Raw genomic sequence first — 16,310 nt, forward strand, 5'->3', positions numbered from 1 at the left:
GAAATGTTAACATCTTCATGGGAGTCTTGTCCGCAGGACGAGCCTAGAAAAGCCTGGTCCTTCTAGTCAGACTTCACCAGAGTCGCGTTGATTGCACAGTCACAGCTTGTAGGACAAGTGACTGAATTTGGAAACTGGCTATAATTTTCAGGAATATGTCGTGCAAGTGGGATGATTTGACATATCTTTATTCAACACACTCATCCAGAGGGGAAGCATGCTGTGTGGTGCTGGAGAAGCCCAGTATTTAATCTCTTGTTGTGATTGTATATCCTCGGTCAAAGCGAACCCTGAGCTCCTAAATAAGTATTTGTAAGTGTAGGCTTGTACAAGGTGAGCAGTGCTCTTATATCTTTACACCCAAGTCTTCTCCCAGTGAATTCCTAGGTTGTAGATAAGATCTTAGACAGATTGTACTCAGACAAAAATATAATTTTTTGTTTTTAGAAGACTCAACCTAGAAACAATTTTAGGGTCTGAAGGGGAAGGTCATTGCCTATCTCTTACACTTATAAAATACCAGCCCTTGCAATTGGATGATGAGCAAGAGCCAAGTCTTGTGTTTTCACCTCTGCTGGCACAGCTCCTGTAAACTGCTCTCTCCCCAAATATGCCTTGGTTCTCCATAAATCACAGCATTGTCAGCTCTGGTTCCACATCTCAACATGAGATACTGACACTCTGTTCTTTGTTTCCAGCAGCTTTTTCTACCCATGCTCAGGGGAAACTGTCCCCTGTAGACCATTTATTTGATGAATTTAGTCTTCCTTTCCCTGTGTGAATTATCCAGAGAGATACTTAGATATTTTGATAAAGATGTTTACTTTTTCAGTTGTGACGATGAACGCCATGAAGAGACTGATGTCAAGCAATTCTGAGGCATCAATTCTTGCTTCAGCTGATGATCCCAGAGGTCTGTTCGTGGTGATCAGACACCCGAAGACTCATGAGACTGTGCTGGGCCCTCACTGGTTGGATTTAAGTCCCAGAAAAACACCTGCAGCAATGTCTGTGTTTCAGGAATCTTTCACCAAACATTCGTTTGCACAGTTGCTGGGGATGTGATTGATGTATTTTGCCACCAGGCTGGGTATCTTTTTATAGCTTTGTAATACAGGTCAGTAGGGTCAAAATCTTATTCCTGATGGGCTGTGGTGGGATTTGTGCCCTTTGTCTGTGGGCAGCTCCCTACTCCAAACAACTCTTCCCTGTACTGTGGAAAGGGCCATTTCAGGGCATCTTTTTGTGCTGTCCAGAGGAATGTGCATCCAATTCCCCTCTCAGGTTCCAATGGCTGGTATGATAGTTGTTATCCAATTATTTTCAACGAAAAAATAATTTATTCCTTTGCCTTCTTACTACTGGAAGCAGGATGAGCTGAGGACAGCTAAACATGGTCTCAACTTGTTATCGCTCAGTCCTTGCCTCTTACCATTAATTGGCTGGGAACAGATTTCCCACTCAGCTAATTATTTCTAATTGTGTCGCTCTCATTAACTTGCCATTTTGCCTCTGGCTACAAATAGGCCTGATATGGCTGATGAGAACTTCCACCTGGGCTTTATCTATGGTTGCAGCCGCAATCAAGACCAGCAGCTGGTCCCAGGGTGCATTTTCTCCCCCAGAACCGTGTGGAAGGGACGTGGGCTCTTGACTACCTATGCTGATCCTGTGGTCAGGTTACCCCACCAAAAAACAGGTATGGTGTGATGACCAGGTTTTTTCTTCCTGGGAGATATTTGCAGACTATAGTTGTCCTTTTTTGCTTGTACCTTTTTCATCTCCTTCATCCATGTTTGATTTGCAATATAATCATTAGGGGAGCCTCTCACGGGCAACAGAAGATGAAGTCTGTGATACGGTGTATATGCTAAAGCATTGCTGGATGGTTTCTTGTGGAATATCAGTTTTGTATCTGCTGTTGGAGGAGCAGTCGTTGGGCTGGGAAGCACATGTAATTGTACTTCATGTGTGGCACTTCTCTGCTGGGGTGCAGCTCTTGTAGGCTGTGGGGACATTCAAGATGGAACTGCCTGTGGTCACTTAGAAGTGTGGGTCTGAATCCAAGCTGACCTCCCTGCCCTTCCCCAGGCACATTAACCTCGGCATGATCTGTGCATGGTCTTTAGAAATTACATTATTTGCATCCCACATGCTCATGGACTATTAGTCCCTGCTTGTGTAGATGTTCCCTTGTCTAAATATCTCCACTTCTTCTGCCATCAGTCTCCCTTTTTGGCCTTGCCTGCCTTGCAGAAAAGCTGAGGGTCTTCCTCTTACTTCCTAGTTGGGATCTTCTGCCATCTTGGGTGGGTTTGGTGGAAGTCAGAGCTTCTCTGGGCTCCAAGGGAAGCTGTTTGTGTATCTGGGAAGGGCTGTGTCCACCATGGGGGTAGCCATGGAATCACAGCATCACAGAGCGGTTGTGGTTGAAGGGACCTCTGTAGATCCCCCAGTCCAACCCCCCTGCTCACGCAGGGTCCCAGAGCAGATCACACAGGTGGGTCCAGGCGGGTTTGAATGTCTCAGAGAAGGAGACTCCACACCCGCTCTGGGCAGCCTGGGCCAGGCTCTGGCACCTCCCAGCAAAGAAGTTTCTGCTCATGTTCAGATGGAGCCTCCTGTGTTTCAGTCTGTGCCCACTGCCCCTCATCCTATGGACTAAGCTCTGCACTTATCTTCCCAACCTGAAACACTCTCTTTGGGGCTGTTTTTCCTGTGGTTTGGTATTGGTGCACAGACCATGTTGCCTGGTTGTTGAGTTGGGTAGTGACTGAGGATGCTGATGCACAGAGTATTTTAGTTCTCTCCCTTGGAACATCAAACCACTGCATGTAACAGTGAAGTGTGTGCATTAGGTGTCATTACTGTGCTATCAGCTTGCTTATGCTCCGTGCAGGAACGTGGCAGGCTTGGGAAAGGACAAGCAGGCTGTCAGTGAGCCTAAGTAAGCTCTTTCTGACTCTTCACTGTGATTTGGTTGTAATTTAAAAGTCATGGGTGTTTTCATTTGTTGGGTAATGGCAAATACTCTTTTCTGTGCCTAATAGACATCTCTAGATGTCACAAAAGAGAAATGATAAGGAGGAGGCAGAGTACAAATGGCTGTGTTGTGTAGGTGCTTTTCTGTGTGTAATGATGCTCCCCTTCCAATGTTCCATAGCTGCATAAGAGAGGAGTGAGAAAGATATTTAAGATGTAAAGTTATGGAGACTCTTATTTATTCATCTATCTCCTGGAGTGCATCACTATCACAAATTCTTGTAATGTGATGAGATTTTAAAGCTCTGAGCAAGTGTCTCTCTCGTGGAAAATACTATTGCAAAACATGAAATAATATTTTCATAATTACGGTGCCTCAGGAACATCTGACAGCTGCTGTTCTGTCCTTATAATTTCTGCATTTTTCTCTTTATTGAGTGGAACGAGACAGTTCTGGGATGGGGAGAAGCCCCTGTTATTACCTTACAGCAGTGTTTCACTGGCTTCTGCTGCATAATGTCCTGAGAGCATGGAGAAGGACGTGGAAATCCCAGCCAGTTCCTGTCTGAAGACCCAAGCTGTTCGTCATTCAGAGAGCTACTGCAGCCCGCTGCAGTTTCTCCTGTGGATGTAAAGAATCAATACACTGTGGTGGTATAATTATTAACCATCTTGCTCAGGTTGTTTTTCATAGTTATGTCGTAACACAGAAAGAAGGCCAAGATGAACAGAAATGCTTAACTTTAGCGATCATAGGAGTACCAGTGATTTTCTAAAGGACGTTCTTCACGGCAAATGGAAGCTGTCTTGCACGCACTCCATCACTGTGACACCTTATTTTGGTACTTGGCTCCATGGGTGTCTGGGTAAGTGACCTGGTACTCCAAGTGCACTTAGCTTGTTCTTTTGCAGTTGTATGTTGTGAGGTTCATTTGAAACCCTTTGAAATCTGTTGGAGACCATCCGACAGAGGTATATTGATTTGAATCCTGTCTTCTGATGAAAATGAAGGATGCTTTATGTATTGCGGCAAGGTTTTGGAAGTGGGGAGGGGTACAGAGGTGGCTTCTGTGAGAAGCTGCTAGAAACTTCCCATGTGTTCGATAGAGCCAATGCCAGTTGGCTCAAAGGTGGACCTGTCACTGGCCAAGGCTAAGCCCATCAGCAATGCTGGCAGCACCTCTGACAACATGTTAAGGAAGGAGGAGAAAAAACCTGTGCAATTGCAACTTCAACTGGAGAGAGGAGTGAGGATATGTAAGAAACAACTCTGCAGACACCAAGTTGGCAAAGAAAGAGGGGCAGGAGGTGTTCCATGCACTGGGGCAGATTCCATTGCAGCTCATGGTGCAGACCACGGTGAGGCCAGGTCTCCATCTGCAGCCCAGGGAGGACCCCACGCTGGAGCAGGTGGATGCCCAAAGGAGTTTGGGGTGTGGGTAAAGCACTTTCATTTCTTCTCTGCTTTTCCCATTTTGTCATCTAAAGACGACCTCTGGAAGGTGCAGGGTGTCCATGGTCTCCTCAGTCAGCTATCAGCTGTCCAGAGCTGCTACATCTCTGAAATCAATAGCACAATATTGATTTATGCCTACTTCTTCAAACTGATAGTTTATGTGCACTAAAAATAACCTATATATTGCTAGGGCTTCCAATTAATGTGTTTCTTGGAGCTCTCTGTTCACCCTCTTCTCATCACTTCTATTTTCTACATCCATATCTAACGGGTCCTCACATGTCATTGCTCTCCAGAGGACAAATAACTGCGCATCTCCTCCTGTGGCTCAGCTTTTTCATTTCTTAGTCTAGATCAATGAATCAAGGCTTTGCAGCTATCTGTATTAGGCAATACACACCAAATGAATCACCGTATGATTGTGTCGAAAGAGCAAACTGCATAAAACTCCAGTTCCTTTGTCCCTTGCTGGGAACTGATGTGTCTGTCCTGAGCTCGGACTTGTTTGCGTTACACAGGTGAATCCACAGCCTCCTCTCCGCTTTGCAGCTCCGTTGCTCTCTGACACCCAAATCTCTGCTTGTACCTTCACCATCACAAATTAGCAGCTCTGTAAGTGTCCACCTGGGGACAAGGTGTCTGAGAGTTTAATCTCTTCTTCAGGGTCCTTCATAGGCACTCTCTCCCCTCCATAGACACAGTTCTTCCCCAACTCTCCCCTTTTCTCTCTGCGACTCACTCTCCCCCTTATTATAATAAAATAATCAAATCCTCAAAAAACTCCTCAAATCCATTAGCCTGTTGGCTTCTGTTACTGATTCATAACTGTTTTTCCCAAAACCTACAGCTTTTCTGCCTTATTTGCAAATGATTTACCACTTCTGTAGATGTGGCTTGAGTCTCTCTATGCAGCCCAAATATCTGAACTCTGCCTGTCGTACTTTTGAATAAGCAGCACTAAACCCTCATCTTTTTCTCACACAAAATGCAGCACAATTTAACGAACTGCTTGACACTGTGCTGGAATATAAATCTACTTTTAATAGCAATTTAAAAAGTGGTAATCGGACTTCACGCTGCTGCAAGTTAAATCCTGTTTCCATCAGAAAGGAGACAGGCAAACTTGCAGCCAAAACGAGAAATCATTAGCTGCTAAGAAATTACTGCTTGGCCATGATGACTGTTCTTTAAAGAAAATCAAGCAAACACTTGGTTGCTTTTCTAATCCAGCTTCTTTTTAATTTTCAACTATAATGAAGTGCACTTTATTTGTTTGCTGAAAATAAGTGAGAACAACAGCAAACCACTAACACCCCTATGTGTGTGACTGCATTTAGCTGCCAGTTGGTTAAAAGACTGAGGCAAAAGGTCTTTGGTTCTGGAAGAAACCTGTGTTTATTGCAAAGTTTCCCGTGGAGAAGGTGGACCATCTCATGGTAAAAGCAGGAGCTAGGTCTCAGGGATAAGTGTGGTTGTTCTTGCATGAGCTTGCACAGGTAGACAGAGATGTTGACAAAATTGATGCAGAAGAGCTTACTTGATCTCCTGTGTCTTTATATGGACTGGGGTGAAATGCTGCCTACACCAACAGCTTTGGCTATGGATGAGAGGAAATGGCCTCAAACTCTGCCAGTGGAGGTTTAGATTGGATATTGGGGAAAGGGTTGTTGGGCATTGGAACAGGCTGCCCAGGGCAGTGGTGGAGTCACCATCCCTGGAGGGGTTGAACAGGCGTGGAGATGAGGTTCTCAGGGACAAGGGTAAGTGACAGCGTTGGGTTAATTATCTTGAGGGTGTCTTGCAACTAAATGATTCTATGGCTCTCTGGCTGTAACCCCAACTTGACTTGGTATGTTGGAGCTATAGTGGCCCTGGGATACCTTGGGAGTGTTTTGGAAGTAGGAGCCTGGCAGGTCCATGCACCCAACCAAACCCTGGCAGGAGCATCAGCTGAGATTCTCTATGTGAACTGAGGACCAGCCTGAGTGTTGGAAGCACAAACAGCAAGAGCCAGCAACAATGTGGGGACAAAGAGGAGAAAAAGTAAACCTGTGACTGCTGTAGGGACTTCAGCTTCTCTGCCCTTTTACTACAATAGCCCCAAAATCTCCACCTTGATGTGTGACACACATGCACAACTCTTCTGGGCATCGTATGCTTATGGAAGTAATCTAAGACTCCTGTATGAGATCAATATAATGGAACAGCCCTCAAGTACAAACTTTCCCCATCTTGTGTTTTCCGGTCAATTCTTTGGCTTAAAAATCCTAAATGCTTAAGCCATGCTTCATTTCCTATAGAAGTATCAAGATGTGGTCTCAAGTGTTGTGTCTGGGTTTTCATCACAGCTTGCCAGATTCCATAGTTCAAATGGCCTCGTCTAAAAAGGAGCTTTTCATTTTCAAAGTGTGTGATTTCCTTTAGCCAAGGAGGTAATTATGTTTGTCTTGTAGTTATTCAGAAGCCCAGGTGTCAACTAAACCAGGATTTCATCAGGAAATTTCTGTCCGGTGTTGTATTGATTCATGAGCATTTGCTGCAATTATAGAGAAACAGATAGCAATTATCTACCTGAGCTGTAAGAGAAACAGGAGTGTACTAAAAATAAGTAACTTGACAAGAAAGAAGCACAGTTATAAGTGCTTGGTGGAAATTAATAAATAGCATTTTCTGTTGTGGCATTGAATTTGTTCCGTGTGCTGCGAGACCGTGTCACAGGCAAAAGGGGGCAGGTGGGTAAAATTGATGTGGAGGAGAAAGCGAGGCAAGGACAAATCATCCTGTAACCTGGGCTCCTCCTCTTCTCTCGCATTTCTGCTTCATGTAATTTCTGCTGGTACAAACAGACAGTACAACAATTGCAATTTTTGGTGTATTAAATATGTATCTGATTCTTGGTGATTACAGGAAGCTATTAATGACACGCAAATCCTAACTACATTGCAGGACATAGCAGATAAACTTGGCTAAACCGTCATTTTCCTGCCATGCTTTTGGTTGCAAAAGGATTTCACAAACGTTTGCTGTTTCTCATTTATTCCTTTTGGTTTTGTGGATCTTGCTAGGGACACGAGCAATAGCTCATCACACCTGGTGTGACTGAGCAACAGCTTCATGTTCTGCTGGCTGTGAACCACCCAAACCTAAGCCTCCTTCCTTGGATGACTTTTCTAGCAGAACGGAGCCATTATGGATATGTCAGCTTGGATAAGGTGAAGTCCATGGGGCTGCTTGGAAGAAGAGCTTTCATGACAGATTAGGCCATCGACGCATTCAGGACAGGGAATTGTCTTCAGTCATGGGTAATGGGCGATATCTGAGCATACTTCTAAGACAAAGAGCTCGTACATCGCTTGCAATGATGAGTCCCAGGTAACACATGCATCTGTGTGCTGAGCCGGACCAAGGGGCTGGCAGTGAGACGTTAACCTGTTGCTTGGAAAAATCAGATGCAATAATTTTGTTCTTTAAATTCATATCCTTGCTGTTTTGGGATGACTTCCTCATATAGACAAGGCACGTGGGTACGTCGTTTTCCTGGATGGCTGCGGCCCTTTCTCTGGCCAATGGGCAGAGAATGAAGATCAGAAATGGGTTTGGAGGAGCTCTTTACCACTTACTAGCCCCTTCAGGCTATGTGCTTCAATGATTTTATTTTAGTTTTCTTTGCTCTTTTAGTAGGCAAATTCTTTGCATTATTGATTTGCTTGAGGCTCTTTAGATATGGGCTCTTTATAATATAGAGTCATGCAGCTGCAGTTTTAAAATATTGGAATAATTCTGCCTTTACAATCATTTCATTAGATTTTGGAGTCATGTTTGGGATGTGAAAAGCCTCCTGCTACCTGTGTTGGTTTAGATAATCATTCCTCTGCTAGAGGATAACACAGAGGTCCTGGTCTCTAACACAGCAGAAACAGCGTTATCTTTCTCCGCTTTATAGAAGGGGTGGCAGCTGCTTTTCCCCTGTTACTAGAAATATATTGCTCTGGACACAGAGGGGAAGTACCGGGAAGCTTCTTGCGGATGTATCTTGCCTGGAATGTGGAAAGGTCAGAAAATAAGGAAGACCATAGAATCACAGAACAGTTTGGGTTGAAGGGACCTTCCAAGCCCATCCAGTGCCCCCCCTGCCATGAGCAGGGACATCTTCACCAGCTCAGGTTGCTCAGAGCCCCGTCCAGCCTGGCCTGGGATGTCTCCAGGGATGGTTCAGCCACCACCTCTCTGGCCAACCTGGGCCAGGCTCTCACCACCCTCAGGGACAACAATTTCTTCCTCATGTCCAGCCTGAATCTCCCTCCTTTAGTTTAAAACCATCACCCCTTGTCCTATCGCAACAGGCCCTGCTGTAAAAGTCTGTCCCCATCTTTCTTATTGACTTCTTTTAAGTACAGAAAGGCCACAATAAGGTCTCCCCAGAGCTTCTCTTCTCCATCTGAACACCTCAACTCTCTCAGCCTGTCCTCCCAGCAGAGCTGTTCCAGCCGTGGGTCATTTCTGTGGAACCTCCATCACTGCCCTTGATCAGAGGAGCTCTCATACTCAAGTTCCCAAGATGTTGCACAGTCCTGGGCATCAGTCCTCACCAGGGAGCTGCCTGGGGGTCCATTTTCCCCCTAAACTCCAGCTCCAGGGGCAAGTACTGTGCTTACTTAGAGCAGCCCCAGCTATGTATGACAGAAGTGAACTGGAAACATGTGCAACCACCTGCCTCCCATGTCCCAATTGCCCCAAGGAGAGCTGTGCCTGTAGGAGAGGAACCATTGACCTGGAAGAGAAGAGCTGCTGGTCCCTAACCACACTTGGGTGTACACCAAGTAATTTTTTGGCAAGACATGGTGGTGAAGCAGTGTTTCTGTACATACAGCATCCATACTGGCCTCTCTGAAATCCCACTGGGGTTTTTGCTCCCAGCTTTCTGACTTAGAGGTGCTTCTGCTTGAGTATCATTGGGCAGGAATAGCTGTCATGTCCTGGAACTCGAGATTTGTGCATACAGGCAATGCTGCTTATTAAATCTTCATATACATCAGATTCACCTGAACATTAGCTGAAGAGCAATCTCATGGGTTGTGTTTTGGAAGGAGGGAGGACAGGGAAGAGTTCTCCTGCTGTTCAGTCTCTCCAGTCACATCTTATTTATGTCTCTAGTCTGCCTTGCTCTCCCCTAAAAGCATTCAAACAAATAAACACAATGACACCAACTCTCTGTTAAAGTCCAGACATGTTGGAGTAATTTTTTTTTTCCCAATTTGTTATTCCTGTTATTTTTGCCTTTTAGTGGCCCCTGCTGGTTTTTGAGATCGAGGATTGCCTTTGAGTCAAAGCTTTAATTAGGTCTCCCCAGGAGCAGGGTAGGATCACCAGGTGTGTTGCTGTGGACCTGTGGCTTGTGGTCCCCCCATTGCCGTTGCCAGCCCTCGATGGCATGTCCTCCAGCCCACATTGCATGACTGTGCCTGCAGCAGGAACATCAGCTCGGGTTTTACATCAGAGCAAAAGAAAGTCCTACAGAAAGACCATTTTTTGTTACATTAGTGATACTAAATTCTTCTTCTCCATTATTCCTAAATTCTTCTCCGTTAACGCTCAATGGTTGATGCATTCCCACTTTCTGGAGATGAAACCTTCCAAGGCGGGGGATGTTACTCATCCAATGCTGCTTTTTGGGCAAAGTTCTGGGCAGGGCTTCCCAGCAAAGATGTTCCCCTGCTCTCCCATGAGTGACAGTGCTAAAGGCATGAATGCTTGCCATGTTTTGTTGCTTAAATAAAGATTTGCCTGGGTCACTTGGGAGCAAAGCTGAATGTTCAGGTCTGGGGAATCCACTTCCCTTCTCTCTCAAAAAAGGTTGGATTAATCTTCAGTATATTCTTAAAAGGAGAGAGTGGTCAGGCATTGGAATGGCTGCTCAGGGAGGTGCTGGACTCACTGGCCCTGGAGATTTTTAAAGTGAGATTGGACATGGCACTTAGTGCCGTGATCTGGTCAATGGACTGGAGTTGGACCAAGGGTTGGACTGGATGAGCTCTGAGGGCTTTTCCAACCCAGTCCATTCTGTGAGTCCGTGAAAAGGGGTTTTTATTTCTTTCTACCTCATAGTTCTTACAGTAAGCGATGATTTTGATGCATGAGGATCTTATGCTTTGGACTGAGATGGCTGAACGTGAATGCTATCCAAAACCAGGTGTGGGCACCTGAGCTTTGCAACCCTCCTTTGCTCCACACTCGCATTTCTCAACACCCAATGCGATGCATCCTGCGTTGCCTCTGAGAAATGAGATGTTGAATTTGTGTGTCGGTGGCTAAGCTTGGCAAACCATGCAGAGCTGAACGAGTCTGGCTCAGATGCACAAAAGCAGGAGCTCTGAACCCTTGCGGGAGCTTGAAATTGTGCAGAGTCTTAAAATTACCCACAGTGTGTCGTTGGTGATGTTGGAGCATTGTAGTACATGTGGGCTCCACCTTTGTTTACTGGCTGCATGTGCTACCATAATATACACATTTAATAACGTGGTGAGCAAACTTTTTATGTATTTGTATGTATCTGAATGACTTATTGCATTGGTCTCCTAGGGTTGTCTCTGATTAGCAAACTTGTGCATGCTCTTCTGTTGGTTGGAAATAGCTGCCTCATAGGTTTGATAATTTGTGTGTGCTCGTTTGTTATTTGAAAGTAGCTGCCAGCTATGTTTGATGAATAATTTTCTGCCCGCTGGTTGGTAGCCTGCTGCTCTTTTTGCATAGCTGGTAATTTGCCCTTTTGGGTACGGTATTGAACGTGTCGGTCGTGTGGTGTCGCTAGGAGGTGCAAAGTGTATTAAGGAGAAGGGAGAGTAAAGGAGGAAAAGCAAAACAACATTTTCCCTGAAATTCTACTCTATTGAGACCACACAGTTCACTCCTCTCTGAGACACATGAAAAATTAGTGCAGGTGCGTCACCCATGAACTGTGTAGGTCTGGACACCTCGGTGCTGGGCTGCAAAAATATACCATAAAGTCAGGTTGAAATGGGATAATAATTGTTGTATGTTTGCTTTGGAGCCTGCTGGAGCTGAGGAAGGTGGTTCTTCCATGGTGTGTAGCTATGGGGTCTGTGGTTTTGGGGTGCACCCCGCTGCTGGGTGTTGCTTGACTGTGCAGGTGAGATGTGGGGACAAGTGCCAGCCATGGCATGCTTGCTTGACACTCCAATTTGCCCAAGTAATTAACGTGGCACTTCAACCATTTTAATAACCATGAGTTTCTTGCAACCGGTGGCTTGTGGGATGCTCAGCAGCTGCCCACTCTGCACCCCGACTGTAATTCACCATTGTCAAAACCCCAAACTTGTGTTCTCGGTGCTGAGCGACCTTTATTAAACAAATCGACCGGTTCAAGTACATAATTTAAAAGTTCTGTTCAAACATGATATTTTGATCCGATCTCAGCTTCCCTGTAAAATTAAGGATTTAATGCTCCCATTCCAGCTAAATGGACTTTACGGCGTTCAGGCTGAAAAGACTGCACGGTGGATTAGAAAGCCATTGTGAAAAGTGTCATTGAAAACCCGTAATTTTCCTGTCTCTCTCTCTTACTTCAATGATCCATTTTCATGCCAAATTTCAGGAGACAAATGCATTAGTTCAGCTGGGCTGGTAGGGCTTTGCTCTTGGTACGTGTCTGCAGCCTTTGGGGCCCCGCATAGGAGCTTTAAGGTGGAAAATGTGCAGTTGGGAGTCTGCAAGAAAGGAAAATCATTGCTTAACAGGAGACAGGTGCTTTTAGGTATTGAGAATTTACAGCTAGTAGCAGATGAAGTAATGCTTTTTATGCTAACATGTCTAATTGCATATTACCCAAAGGCTTGTGTAATTTATTTGAAGGTTTAACTGACACCAAGCATTCGTCTTGTATGGCTCTAACAATCCACGTGCTTTTGGCAGATCTTCCACTGTCTATAAAAATACCTAATAATCCATTAACTGGTCAACTTAAAAGCCAGCCTGTGAGAATATTATTGAGTTCTTTATTACTAGATTTAATGTTAGGAATACTCACCTTGCATAATATGATTGATGCTGCTTCTCTGCTCCTGCTGAACCCAACCATAAGGTGCCCATAAGCTTGGGGCTGTGTTTGGGTGGTCACTCACTTGGCATGTGTGCTAAGAGATATATTAAATAATAGACACTTAAACTCAGATTAAAGACAGTGGTCTGACTCACGGTGTAGTCATTAAGGCTCCCTATGACACCCCTTTATAGCCCTGTTAATATCATTATAGCCATATTCTGATGTGGTGTTTCTACTGTTAGTTTTTAGTGGGGAGGCCCGGTATTTGTCCTCTGTCCTCTCTGGGATAATGTCTCTCTTGGCTATGTGGTCTTACCTGATAGATGATTTAGAGAAGATTAGGAGTGTTTGTAAATTAGTAAAGGCCAGGATTTTTCATAGGAGCCACTCAAGTAGCAGTGCCCATGGCTTGATTGCTGATAGATGTCGACTTTTGACACTTGAAGCTGGAGAAAAGCCTTTTGATGAGAGCTGGGGGGATTTCTGAGGTATCAGTTTGAGATTAAACATGAATAAATTTTGGGTGAAAAGTAGATGAAAGTTTCTATTCACCAAAAAGCTGAGAAAAAAATTCATGTTGAAAATGAAAACTCGAGATGTGAGACTGATTCCCCGCTCCCAATTTCTTCCACTTCTGTGTTCTCCAATAACTCTGCTTTCTGATTTACAAACAAATATTGGTCCTCCCAAGAGCTGATGCACCCAGGGGTTTGTTTTTACAGACCCTCTGCTTCGTTCACAACTGCACTGTGTCAGCTTCCCATGAGCGAACTGGGAATGTTTATGCCATGAGGATTAAGAAGGTGACACTGATAAACGGCACTGAAGATGAAAAACACTTGTGATGGCCAAGTAGCCGCGCTTTTCTGCACATTGGCTGCAACCTCTGCAGAACCTGCTGCTGCGAGGTGGAGCTGTAAACTTCACAAAGCCACTAATGCGCCTTTGAAGACTGTGAACCTCTGGTTAAATGCCATTTTATATTGCTTTTCCAAGAATAACCCACACCCAGGCAGCAATAACCCACAACCCACCCAGGCAGCGCTTCCCCTGTGAGTGCAGCAGCCCCCAACTGGGATTTTTTGGGGGTAAAAACCCAAATTGCAAATTTTCTGGCATGGGGAATTTGCTAATGAGCTTGCGAAGTCTGGAGTGCTCACAGCTGGGTGAAAAAGCAGGGAAAGGGGACATGGTCTTAAGGTCTTTCTTGGGCACATAGCATGACTGCTGCCGGAATATCTTTTCCTCATTGCTTGAAATTCAGCTTGAAATTCAGGCTCTGGAGTGATTTTGCAAATAGGTTAGTGAAAAATCTATATGTTAGGATAATGCTGAATATAATGAATGACTTCTTAATCGCTAGGAAATAAAGCTATAGCTAGCTAAATAAAGCTTTGTGGCTCTGGACTCTTGCCTTCTTCTACATGGGCTTTTAAAATAAACCATAAATTCCTTGAGTTTTACTATTGAGCTACTTAACTATTCAACTGAAATATTGTAATATGTATTGCATTGTAAGAAAATGAATGCCTGAGCTTGCTTTATAGTTGAAGCAAGACTGACTACGGCAGGCTACATTTTTTGAAAAGGGGGAAAATATTAATTTGCTATTTAACTCAGTATCAAATGCACCATGAGCAGCTTCTCGTGGTCGTTGCTGTAATTTCTGCTCTACAAAGAGTGCCAGGCAGGCTTGAGAAACAGCCGAGCCCCTTCTCGAACTTTTATTCATCCAGTGTTGTAAAATAACTTCATCCCCATGCGTCTCGCAGTTTTACTGCACCTGGATTTTAAAATCACCATTTCCATTTTCAGGGACTGTGTTGTATACAATTTGGTGGTGAAGCAAGATATTTACATGAGGTGAAGAATTAACCTCCTGTGACGTTAATCTGTGCAAACTTCTCTGGCAAACTTCTCTAAAGAACAGAGGTGCAAGGTAAGAGCCTTAATTGTCCAGCACATTTAATCCCTGCCCAGCCCTTTTGGTGAAACTTATCAGTTTTTTGGGGTACTGTTGTATTTCCTTCCAAAGTAGGCTCATGGTGAGCTGACGTATGGATGGAAATGCAAAGAGAATTCAGATCCGATGTTTGAGTCTGGGTATGCTTACAGAGTAGTTATTATTATTTTATTATTATTAATTTTTCTAGGATATAACAGAAAAAGTGCTTGATAACGATGAGAGCCGAACTTGCTCAGTTTGATGTAAGGAAGAGGGTCTGTTCCTTTGGGGTCCCTGTGCATGAGCCAGTTTTAATCTCTGGATTTGATTCAGGGTCCCTGCAATTAGGGGACAGACGGACATCTGTTTCCTGGGATTTCAAACTGGATAGCAGATATGTTACTCTCCTTATAACACTGACATTTTATACTTTGTTTAGTTAACTATTCCCAGCTGAGGCAGTGAGGGCAGGTTGCTGCAGAGCTCACAACTTCAGCTTTTATAGAGCGGTCCCCTGACCACCATAGGTTGGTGAACATGACTTTATTTTGTTACTGTGGAAGTTTGGACCAATCACTATATTTTTCTCAGACTAAATTGTCCCGGTTTGGGAAAGGAGGATATTATATTTTTCATATGTGTGTGTATATATATTTTCTTTCCTGTGTATCTGAGTGCATCCTCAGTCATCAGAGCAGCAGGGCCAGACTGAAGATCACACCACAGCCCAGGCATTAGCAAGTCCTGGGTGTTTTATCCTGAGAAATAGGTCAAGAGGGAAAAATAGGAACATATAGAGCTGCGTCATGGAAGAATCTGATACAGAAACTACGCTGCAAGGTTAATGCAGAGTTGTGTCCCATTAACTCACCTTGGGCACAATGCGGCTTCTGCAGGAACCTCATTGAACATCCAGAAGAATTCGGGTTTCTTTGCTGTGTGAAGGGCTTCCTGGTGCTGCTGCAAAGGGAATCAGCTTGGTAAAAAACTATGGCTTCATCAAGATTATACACTCGATGGCATTTTAATATAACTTCATGTCTAATGATGTTACTCCTTCATTTAGACAGGAGTGACGTGGCACATTCCAGCAGGTGGAAGCTGAAGTTAGATAAATTGAACCTGGCTTTAGGCAGCAAGGGTTAAGAAGTGGGAGTAATTAATCATGTGGATCACTATAAGAAAAGTGGTAAATGCATCGTTACCTGGAGCCTTAAAATCACAATGGGACATGTGTTGACTTTCTGAATGATGCGGTTGTTGAGGGACTTGGCAGCATTTGTGTCCTCAGGGGAGAACTTCACACACCAGGAATATTTTGGGACAATGTCCATGAGGCATCTGCCCTGTGCAGGGTCTCTGGATGGGTTTATTGCTGTGTCTGTGTCCTGGGAGTCCACCCAAAAATATCACAAAGCTGGCAAACTCCTGCTGGTTTCTAACTCTTCTGTTGCAAACAGCGATTTCAAAATTACATATTTGTATAAGGGAGAAAAAAAATGAATGGAACACCCTCGTTGTCTCTTGTTTTCTGCCCACAACCAACCACCCCAAGAACTGTTCCCTCTGAGCTCCAAAAATGTCACAGAGAAACTTCAAAAATCTGGTAACGATTCTGTATTGTGCCTGTATTTGCCTGACCTGATTTTTCCCTGTATGTAAAAACGTTTAATTAAATGTATTTCAAGGCCCTGAGCCACACAACTGCTGTTGTTATTTAATTGCCTCAAATAAACGCTCCTTTTGTGAGTGCTGCTGATGAGTGATTTGCTCTGTGGCACTTGCAGCTCCAGCAGACAACTCCAGCGAGCTGTTGGTTGGTAATGTTTGCCTCTCTTTTTCTATATTTTTTTAATTGTTCCTCTCAA

At 44.3% G+C, this 16,310-nt stretch overlaps 1 long non-coding RNA gene across 1 annotated transcript in view; it reads left to right on the forward strand.

Moving 5' to 3' along the window:
* LOC139828154 (uncharacterized) overlaps positions 1–16,310 on the forward strand; it is a 47,939-nt gene that overhangs the window by 19,600 nt on the left and 12,029 nt on the right. Inside the window, exon 3 of the long non-coding RNA XR_011739486.1 lies at positions 14,313–14,436. This is a non-coding gene — a long non-coding RNA (uncharacterized lncRNA). The remainder of the gene's footprint in view (positions 1–14,312; positions 14,437–16,310) is intronic.

This window comes from Patagioenas fasciata, chromosome 5 (genome assembly GCF_037038585.1).
Source record: "Patagioenas fasciata isolate bPatFas1 chromosome 5, bPatFas1.hap1, whole genome shotgun sequence".
Taxonomy (NCBI): Eukaryota; Metazoa; Chordata; class Aves; order Columbiformes; family Columbidae; genus Patagioenas; species Patagioenas fasciata.